The 10,203-nt window shown below is 38.9% G+C and overlaps 1 protein-coding gene across 26 annotated transcripts in view; it reads right to left on the bottom strand.

The window, feature by feature from the left end:
• Dlg2 (discs large MAGUK scaffold protein 2) overlaps nucleotides 1-10,203 on the bottom strand; it is a 1,841,012-nt gene that overhangs the window by 205,004 nt on the left and 1,625,805 nt on the right. The window lies entirely within an intron of this gene.

The following is a 10,203-nucleotide window of genomic DNA, read 5'->3' as shown; positions in this document are numbered from 1 at the left end:
AAGGGCTTAACCATAGTCCTAATGTCTTGGAAAGCTGATGGTATACAGTTTGCTTCAAGACACATTTGGTTGGCCAATTCGGCTCTTTAAGCCAATGTGAGCTTAGTGTTTGATGTTTTCTTTAAGAAAAACTAATTTTCATTCCTTAAAATACAGCCAGCTGATTAGATTTTCAACATCAAATCTGAAAACACCATACTTGGCAAAGGTATCGCATAGAGAGAATTCAAAGTCTTGAGAATAGGGCAAAGAGAATTCTACTAGGAACTCACCGAATGAATTGCTGACTTGGGAGGTGAGATACTGCACGGAAAAGGCTTCAAAATGGATTGAGAGTGCTAGATTAACAACGCAGGCAGAAGTAAAATAACAGGTACTGGATTGTGATACATTCCATGAACAAAGGAGCCTGGGGTACTGATGTCTCAGCTGGAAAGTATTATAATATATACTTGAAAGGTCTTTGGCTAGTAAGGACTGGTCATACAAAATTTGGGATAGACTTAGCCCTGGGATTGTAAGCCTTATTAGAGGCCAGCTAAGATGGCCACCTCACTGACCACCATTGGAAGAGGGAGGTCGTGATGAGACAGACATTTTTCCTAGAGGCTTTTGGTTACAGGCTAACTTGGTTGTCGAACAGGCTTTGTAATGCATTATTTGTTACTGAGTTGGACAATCACTCTGCTTCATGTACACATGTGTCCTGACTGACTGTAAAGAATGCCAACAATAGGGATTGGTATATGGAAAGGCAGTGGGATAATAGATGTAAATGCCTTAATACAGTGCCAGGCACACGACAAGCATGGCAACTATTACAAGTATAATTAGTTTTGCTGAAAAAGAAATGTTCTTTCCAAAATTGGCTAGAAATCATTTCAGACATGTATGAGACCGAAATAAAATGTATGGATGATGAATTTGCAGAAAAGAGAGTGGGTGTTTCATTTTAATATAATTGTGATGTGCTGAACTTCGCAGAATCTCCTGTCAATCATAAGCATTCTTTATAGTAAGATTATTCTGTGAGTGAACTTGGGCCTTATATACAAGGTTTTACTAAATATGCTGCTTTCATATGCCATTGGGGTGCACGGGTCTCTTCTGAACGCTTGGATAATATAAAGAACATTAGCCTGGAAGGACTTAATTTGAATCTCAGCCATCACTTCATGGCTATAAACCCTGGCTATAAATGAAACAAAATATCATCCTTCGTCTCCATGTCTGTATAGTACACATAATTATTACAATCAAGTCATTTGCATGGTTTTGAAAGAGTTTCATAAGATTAAACTACATTTCCTAAGTTGTTATATAAATCTTTATGAGTCTTCCAAACTCAAATTCCCTCAGCATGGGGCTATGTAGTCAGGATCTGCAGCCAGGAGTTCAGAGTCAGCCAGGGAGAATCAAGTGACCTGAGAGAGACAGAGTGGCCAAATGATCCCTCCAAATATCTGCTGCTCTTCCTGTGTTTTGGATGGTTAGGTCTTTGACTAGGGGTACATGGGTGTCAAGTCGAGATACAGTTGGAACAGGATACATAATTCTGAATATACTAAATATCAGACACTCTGGTGACAGTGGCCAAGCTACAACTTTCTAAAACTCATCACAAATCATTGCACCTGAGTGCCTATCTAGAGCAGACACCTAAAGGGTTACAATAAAGCAGACAGAGACAGAAGGCCAAATAGGTCATGGAAACAGAATAACATCCAAATGAAAGAACCAGGCACATCATTCAGTTATGATCCAAGCAGGCTCTACAAGATCCAAAGAATGGGTCTAAAATGAGTAGCCCAGGACTCCTGAGTTTATGCATATGCCTTCCTCACCCCCTTGTGTATGTGTGAACATGAGTACACATGTGTAGATGTTACCCTTTATGTATTTGACAAATGAGCAGCTTTCTATAGCTCTCTGAATCAGAACTAAAGGATATAAAATAATTTATATTCTTTTATTATAAAAAGAAGTTAATTAAGCTAGGTATCAGCAGCACAAACCTTTAATCCCAGTGCCCACGAGGCAAAGAAGGGCTGATCTCTGAGTTTGAGGCCAGCCTGGTCTACAGAGTTAGCTCCAGGACAGCCAGGGATACACAGAGAAACCATTTCAACAAACAAAACAAAAAGACACAAACAATAAAAAACCCAAAGAAGTTATTTAACAAGACAAGAAAGCTAAGGTGCAGTTTTAGAAATGTGGTTCATGGATGAGGGTTTACCTAGCAGATGTTAGGCCCTGGGCTTGATCCCTAGCAGCTCCTCAGATAGAAGAAACAAAAGTCAAGACACAATTTATACTGGACTAGTATATTTCTAAGACAGGAGATGCTTTCTTTGTAGTGCTATAAAAGATCTCTAAACACACAATTGAATGTAAAACAGTCCACAGGAAGTTCCTTTAATACAGAGGGGTTAAAAACTCTGCCTGTCTGTCTCACACACACACACGCACACGCACACACCCCTATAGAATGTGCTGCTTTTTGCACAGGACATCCCAAGAATAGACTCTCCTAATCTAAAAAATAATGGTTTAATTACATGAAGTGGATGAGAAATAAAACTCCTTAATCTTATAAAAACAAATATTTAATATTTAACAATAATTATTACTTATCTTACCATGAAATTGTTTTGTTTTTGTTTATGATACTAGGCATTTAAACCCAGGATCTCACATATATTAGGCAAATGCCCTATCAGTGAGCTATATCACCTGCCTTGTAAAGCAGAGATACATGTATTTCACTGTTCTAGCATGTAGCTAGACACCTAGTAAACATTCAACACGTATTTGTGGACATTGTCTCTTTCCAAAGAGAGCTGGAGACAAGGTACAGGGGGCTGCTGGGCTCACGTTGAGGCTTAAGGAGGAGAGGCACTATGATACTTTCTGATTTCCACCTAGGTCATTTTACCAGGATCTCTGGCAAAAGACGGAGCCAAAAGTAAAGGTGGAGCCTTTTGCCCAGAAAACCAAGAGCAGAGGAAAGAGCTGTAACTCCAGCATGGAGCTGGTCAGACCGTGATTCCAAAGCGTGAGAACTGACTGAAAAAGTGAGGATGCCTTAGAGCAACATGTAAAACTGGTGCCATTCGCCAGTGACATGCTCCTTTTGTCTACTGTGCATTTACAGGGACTTCAACGCCTTTAAAACGCATATTTTGATAGAGTAATTGGAAAATGTCAAGTAGATTGTGAATTATTTTTTAAAAAAACATAAATGAATAGAACCTCTTAAAGTTAAAGGATGGGTTATACTTTTTTTCTTAAAAGACTTTAAAATTAAAAAGATAGACAATTACGATTCCTGAGTATGTGGGTACTGTAATCCAAACAAGTGCTTTCATATTTCTATTTTACTTAGAGTAACAGTAAGTAGCTGATAAAGACTCTTAGTTCTTATAATTCTTTTAGAATTAAAAACATCAGAGGTTTTTTTTTTTTTTTTTTTTTTTTTTATCACAGAAAAGTATGATTTGGGGCACTTTGGGAGGAACAGTACACATCAGGATGCCTTATCTTTGTTATGTACTTCTTTCAGTAGGCTCTTGGAAGGAAGGAAGCAAGAACCTCACTTGTTAAGCCACCAGATTGTTAGCTATGGTTAAAATTTCCAGCTCACAGGGCAGTCAGGTCTGAGTACAAATTCTGTCAATCATTAGTTGAGTAACTTTGGGTAAGTTACGTGACCCTGTTAAACTTCAATTTTCCCATTGGCAAAATCAGGATAAAGATAAATATCCCTACTAGGGAAGCAACGGAGACCAGAATGTTGTTACTATGAGAGAGAGGGCTGTCTGTATTGCCTGCCTTGGCACATCTCCACTCAAGCTTCTTTAGAGAGTGATTATGTTAGCCCAAGATCTGAACAAAACAAAACAAAACAAAACAGGGACAGTGAGAAGTGCAAAAAAAAAAAAAAAAAAAAAAAAAAAAAAAAAAAAATCTTCTTAGCCCAAGGTGGTGGTGGTGGGGTTAAACAAAAAAAAGCAATATGGCCCTGGGGATATAACAAAAGTCTGAGCAAGTACTTGGGCGCATAAAGGGTGTGGATGAGTCTCCTCCAAGGATAACACAGGGACTCATGGGCTGCTTATGTTCAGTACAAGGCATGGGATGTGTATACCAAAGATCCTTAAGAGAAAAGCACCATACAGCCCAGACACAGGGAAGAAGAGGCCTCATGAAGAAGGGTGAATGTCTGTACATCTGGCCTTAGCAGGTTATTGGGTCAGACTGTTAGCAGGGCCAGTGGTCACATCACACAGGACCAATGAGACGCAGAAAGTCTCTGTGATTCAGCGTGTTTAACAAGTCAACTTAAAAACTACAAATTTATAGATATCCAATATTGCTCTGACACAGGAATGTCCTGAGAGTGGAAGGATTATTTTTGTGGTGGAAAGTTATGTTACATCCTTGGCAAGGATCACAAGAGACCTCTGAAAGGGTGTATTGCTTGAATTTGCCAGGAACATTTTTGCAAACTCCGTGTTGACTCCAAGTCAGCACAGGATCTGTCAGTAGCTACTCTATCCTCATTAAAACAAACAAACATTTAAAATAGATACTTCATCTTAATGCAAAGGGCAGACACAGAGTATGGTAAAACGGAGGCCATTGACACATGCGCCATTGCGGATGCCTTTTACTGAACAAAAGTGAGAACTGAAGATTTTTTTCCTGTACATTTGTGAATCTTCTTTGTCTAGAAAGAGATTGCAGATTTGATTTATCTTATGGGGTATGGAGCCTATGGGATAACTAATAGGATAATCTATTACAAAGAATTGGCATGGTTCTTCAATAGTGGCAGTTGGTAAAGGAGGTCATCTGGAGGGTAGCCTTAGAAGAGAGAAATCTGAAGGAAGCTGGGCATGGGGGAAGGGCACACAGTCTGTACTGCTGTGTTCAATGCACTTGCTGGGACGGACTCAGTGAGAGAGCGGCAATTCCTGTGTTGAAATGAGGCTGGAGATCCTCTGATCTTGACTTATTAAGTATCCCCTCTAGCTCTCCCTCAGCCCCACCCCCACCACCCTCCTCTGTTCTTCCTTTCCTGAGTACATGTGAAAATTTCCTTAGGAGCCTGTGCATCTTTCATCAGTCAACATTCACTAAAGTGTTACCTTTTAGAAGTTTCAAGTTATTTCAGGTCTGTTGACCAGGGACAGAAAGAGATGCTGAAAGATGAAGTTTACTAAATTTAAGCATTAAAAAATAAGTCATGCAGACAATCCTAGAAGGGTTGGTGGAAAAAAAGCAAATGCATTCTGTTGGAAAGAAATTTTACCCCTTCCCAAATGCAGTATAAATAGTAACAGGGTAGCACACTGGTCCAGTGGGTGTAAATGCCTCATCCTTTACACACATCAGTGCTGTTCAAGCATCTCACAGACAAGTCTGAATTCTCTTGTGGCCCTTAGCAAACTGTATGCCCTTGCCTTTTAACCTTCTGTCTTTAACTGGTAAGAGTACATTAGCTCCTCAGTTCACCCGTGTGTTTATACCAAAGGCTATTCATTATGGACTATAAATGGAATCTGCTCTAATGCATCTCAGAGATCCTATAATCCAGTGATCAGGGATCAAAATGAGGCTTCATGAACCTAACCACACAATTTATAATCTTCTAATGTTAAGAAATGGGAAGGTGCACAAGCGAAGTTCAGTAACTCTTAACATTCTACTTACTGCACTTTTAAAATGCAACTATCTTGAAAGCTTTCATTTTTAGATGAAAGCTCCCTAACGTCCCATAAAGACCCCATTATCAATAAACTAATGCTTACCATGCCAAGGTAAGAAAGGAATATCCTAAATATGCAGTCATGGCAGACTGGGAGAAGCAAAAGCAACACATCTATTTTATGTGGAATCTAGGTCTCTTGAAATGTTTCTTGCATATGCACGCACGCACACAGATAGACAGACAGACAGACACACACACACACACACACACACACACACACACACTATCTGCTGTGTCCATTTAGGTCTGCTCACACATCACACACATATGTGTTTTGGGATGAGCACTTGGGACTGGATAAAGAGCAAGGAGCTCATCCCTGGAGAATACTGATTCTCCTTCTTTTAGCATTCGATTATTTATAACTCTTTATTTATGGGTGGAGCCCTGTGAGATTTCTTAAATCCATACTGGGTGTCAACCAGTGATTGGGCAGGTCTTATTTAGACAACCACACTGTTAAGATTTCATGGGTGTAGCTGGGTGGTAAAGGCAAACTGCTTTAATCCCCGCATTAGAGAGGAAGAGGTAGACGGATCTGTGAGTTTGAGGCCAGTTACAGAGTGAGTTCCAGGACAGCCAGGGCTACACACACACACACACACACACACACACACACACACTCCTGTCTCAAAAACACAAAAAACCAAAACCAAAAAAGATTCCATAGGCTTAACTCCCAGTCATCTATAGAAGATACGGTCTCCTTTTTAGTATGATGGAAATGGGAAAGGGCTTATAAAAATTAAATAAGTTAGAACTCATATGTACTACTTATTTGAGTTAGATTATTTTTTTAAAAAACACACAATTAAAAGATTTTCAGGTATCCTGGAAATAAAAATTCTTATGAAAAAGACTCAAAAGCTTATAAAAGCGTATATATATTCTTAAAAAAATTATCTCTAATGCCTTACAGGCAAAGAAAGGCAGATTTGCAGCCATTGTATAAGTTATATATTTTTTTAAATCAATTTTTAAAAGCCAACAAAAATTTCACTTGCAACTCATTTAAAATATGTATTCCTCTATTACATGTCAGGTGTTCATTGGCACCAAGGCTATAGATCTTGTAACTAGGACCGGAGATAGCACATTTCTCTCATTGGATGTAAAGCAGTGGCTAGTGAATGCTGGACCAGGATGCTAAAAAGGGAACCCAGTGTGTGCCATAATGATCTGTAGCCATTTCTCACCCTGCAAAACTCCCGTTCACAACATCCCTTCTTGCCACCCCTAACTCCAGTTCCACAATCCTCTAGAGAGCAAAGCCTGACTGAAAGGCTGTCAGGAAGTTATTCAACTATTTACATATGATGGGCCACTTTGAGCAGCAATGTCGGGCAGGCATGAAGAAGCATCATGAAGGAAGGAGAGAAAAGCACAATATAAGATGTACTATGAGGCGTGTATTCCTGTGGGCAACTGGGTTTCATTCCCTTGGGACCTCTGAGGAGTATACATAAAGCACCTCAGAATTTCCCTTTCAAAGGATGAGATGGAGAGCCACTGTGCTTATATCCCTTAGTCCCGTGCCCTCCCTGCTAATTATATGAGTTGCCACACAGGGAGCTGACTCTCTTGTACTTCCAGTTTGTGCATACCAAGGTGGTGAGTAGACTCTTGGGTAGAGAGGAACTATAGGTGTGGCAGCTGAGGCAAAGTGATATCTGGTTAGACTTGTATGAAGTTGGTTGCTGCAGCAATGTCTTGAGTTAGTTTGGCGGAAAAAAAAAAAAAACACAAAAAAACAACCAAACAACCAAACAAAAACAAAACACAAACCAACCAACCAAACAAACAAAAACAAAACAACAAAACCCAAAATATAAACAAACAAACAAAAAAAAGAAAACTCAAAAACAAAAAACAAAAACTGAAAGGCTGAATGCCAACTGAAAGGTTGACCCCACAGTTAAGATCTCTAAGCCAAAGGCAACACAGTAACTATTACTGAGTTACAAACATGGAGTCACAACTGTATGTAGTGTGCATCCATATTTTATCACGTAATCCTCAAAGCAAACTACATGGCATAGATCATGTTTTGACTTCAACTGTAAATACAGTGAAATAGCTTTTTAGAATCTAGTGATATGTCTGAGGCAGACAGAGATGGGGCTGAAGTTTGGCTACCAAGCAATTTGTGTTCAAATGTTTCCTAGATGGGTGAGATAAGCAGGAATCATTCCTTCTTAGGATTTCCTAGCTTCGAATCTGTTTTTGACCAGAGTGTGAGCCTAGAAGGTAGAAACTAATAAATACATCCAGTGTCTAGCAGTGTGTAGCAAATGGCAAGTGTTCAATGCTTGTGAGACTAGTTGAGTATCTTCCTTCACGGGATGATGGATTTACTCCAAGATCCTGACAGCAAGAAGCACCATTATCTTATCAACTTCACATCCAAGTACCCAGTACGTGGTTAAATTAATCTTTGTTTTTCCTAATAGAATGGAAGTTTCCAGAAGGCAGAAAATATTGGAAAACAATGTTGGTTTTATATCAGGAGGCCTGGCCTATTCGTATATGATCTTGAACAAATTAAGTACTAATTTTTATAAGCTACAGGCTTATTGTCTGTGAAAAAAAAATTACAGAGATGTTAATTGTAACTCTATCAGAGAGAGACCTGTGAAGATTATAAGTAGTGTCAAAACATTCACTATCAGATCTGGCTCATAGGAAATGTGGTAAACACCAGCTATTATTTCATTATTGAGAACACTGCAGTTTTAGTAATTATACTGTATTCCAAGCTAGATGCAAACACCTTTGGAATTCACTGTGGCATGGAAAAACCTGTGATACACAAATCACCTAATGAAAAGATTATACCTGAAACCCAGCTGGTGCTCAATAATTGTCTGTGACTATTAAATGAGCCCGTGCTTTAGGTATGCGTTAGTAGTCTGCCTGTTGAGAACTAGTGAATATGTTATCAATCACTCACTAACATTTGATAGAGAAAAATACCAGTGAAGAAATGAAGAAATGGCTATGTACTATGAAAGTTGTGAGCATTCCACCCCTACAAATAAACAAAAAACAAAAAACAAACAAACCAAGCAAGCAAGACCAGAGATCTGGAGCTCATGTTCAGTATAGCGTGCGCACGCGCACACACACACACAACACCAACAACAAAAAACTTTTGTTTTCAATATAAACACATTACATTATTAGAAGTTGTACATTAACTAAATTTATTAGATGCTTCTTTTTATAGGGGCTACCTAGGGACTCCAGAAATATTTTTTTCTGGGCAGAGGTTTATTGCCTGCTTCTCAGTGAGGTACAAGTGTAACTATCCCTTGTTTTTGATGATCTAAAATTGTTTAATTCATGATTATCTTTTGTTCTTATTCAAAAAATATGATTTCCTCAAGGCACTTAGTTACTATAATTACAATCTAACCTTAAAATTTGAAGAGTTAAGGATCTATTTTAGAACCATGATTCGGTAGGGTAAGAAATTAGGAAAACCGAATGATTGAAGGCCAGTATCCAAGGGTATGAGAGAGTCATGGACAAACTTTTTGAATTACAGTGGACCCATCTATAGCACTGGCACGTGAAGTGGACCCATCTATAGCACTGGCACATGATAGCTGAGTAAGACTGGACTTCCCGTCAGGTCTACTTTTCGTGTTATGATATGAGATGGCTAGTGCCCATTTCTCTGACCTTCACCTAATAGTTTATTGGGAAAGTAGCGAAATACTTGGCATGTAGTATATACTCAATAATACTACTTCCCTTCCTAGCCGACATCACTCATTCAGCTATTCTGCCCAAAGTCCTAATGTAGATTATGCAATTCTTTACTAAAAATCTTCCTGAAAGGAAAAGAAAGTTTGAAATCAGAGTCTAGGGCCAATTTTTTAAATTTTTTTTTTTTTTAATAAGATTGCTCATTAAGCACCAAACCACATTGTAAAAGTTCAGCTCAACCACAGCTAGGATTTTCTGGCCTATTAATTGGGCAGACTAGAAGATGAAGATGAGTGTTTTACTGGGAATCACTAAGATTATTATTCTGGTGTTAGCAATATTATTCAGGCTTCCCATGATGCTTAGTGACCGAGAGAGGTAAGTTGGGAGTTTAATTTAGCTTTCTGAGCATCTGTAGGTTTTGTTCTCAGCACAGAACATTATTCAGTTATGTAATTGTCTTTGTGTCTGCTACTGAAGATGAACCCTGACTCTTCAGTTAACCACTGACACTCTGGTTCTTCAGCAGCTGTACCTAGATTAGATTTCCCACAAATCACCTGGAATGAAAAGGTGATACCTTACTTCCCTAGATATTTGTCAGGAAAGAGAAGGTTCTAAGCTAAGCAGGCAGCCACTGAAAAGACAGTCTCAAAATTGTACTAGCTTTTTCCTCCAAGGGTTTTCTACTTCTGCCCTTTTGCTCTCTGTGTTCTCCC

This window comes from Arvicanthis niloticus, chromosome 1, assembly GCF_011762505.2.
Source record: "Arvicanthis niloticus isolate mArvNil1 chromosome 1, mArvNil1.pat.X, whole genome shotgun sequence".
In the NCBI taxonomy this organism is placed as follows: Eukaryota; Metazoa; Chordata; class Mammalia; order Rodentia; family Muridae; genus Arvicanthis; species Arvicanthis niloticus.
This window is presented reverse-complemented; position numbering and strand designations above follow the sequence as displayed.